The following is a 1032-nucleotide window of genomic DNA, read 5'->3' as shown; positions in this document are numbered from 1 at the left end:
TATTTCTATTTCTATTTCTATTTCTATTTCTATTTCTATTTCTATTTCTATTTCTATTTCTATTTCTATTTCTTTTCCTTTGTGTCTTATGTTCCTTTTCACCACTGCATTTTTCATCAGTCCTTTGCTTATTCTGTGTCCATAGACAAATCTAGTCAAAGATTGGAAAGGATTGTAGAAACTCTAGCTAAGATGGTAGAGATGTAATGTATATTCTTGATGATCATTTCTTTCACACTTTCTGGCAAGGTAGCATCCTTCTATTTTGGGGAACTGTTCTACACACACTATGGGTAGGTAGGAATTTAGGACCTATCAATCAGATGCGTTATGGCCTAGCTTCCTGTTGGAGTAACAAACAGATCTCCTGCAAACAACATTTTGCCAAAACTGAGCATTAAAAACACATCTGGCATGGACAGATCACAGCACATCCTTTGATTTTAGCTGATTTGGCCTGCTTGCCTAATTCCTGAAAGCAGGACTGTTCTACTGCGTTTGCTGGGATACCTTTGCACTTTCTGTGCTCTGGACTGAGTGAAGATAGTTGAGCAGTGGTCAACTAAGTGTCCTATTGTTTTTTCCTGCTCACCCGTGTATGGAAGCAGATGCTTTTATTGAAAATGTAAAATGAAAATTCCAGGAACASTCATGTACATGCCAGTGAAATTTGTTTTCCATGAACATTTTTGCTTTCTGTTCATGGAAAGCAGGAACAAGAACACAGGGCCACCAAATTAACTGCAAAGTTGTGCAGCTCAGGCAGTTATTTATATGAGTCATGTTGCTTTACTGCTGTTGGGATATTTTGGGGGTGAAAAAGAAATCTCTGCAGAAAGAGGTCTGAACAGTTTGAATTAAAATAAACATGGGAGTGAAAAGGTGGAAAGTGAAGGCTTTCCCCCTCCTTTTGCCCTGAAGGGGAAAAAGACTTCTCTGAGAATTGGCTCGGGTTTTGAAAGGCTTCATAGTAGATTTGACACAGAGATGTAGCTTTAATTCTTAACTATTCAGCTCTTTATCATAAATCAC

Source organism: Nothoprocta perdicaria, unplaced genomic scaffold, assembly GCF_003342845.1.
Source record: "Nothoprocta perdicaria isolate Ctin4 unplaced genomic scaffold, notPer1 scaffold_171, whole genome shotgun sequence".
Taxonomy (NCBI): Eukaryota; Metazoa; Chordata; class Aves; order Tinamiformes; family Tinamidae; genus Nothoprocta; species Nothoprocta perdicaria.
The sequence above is the reverse complement of the archived record's forward strand: the minus strand, read 5'-3'. Positions refer to the sequence as shown.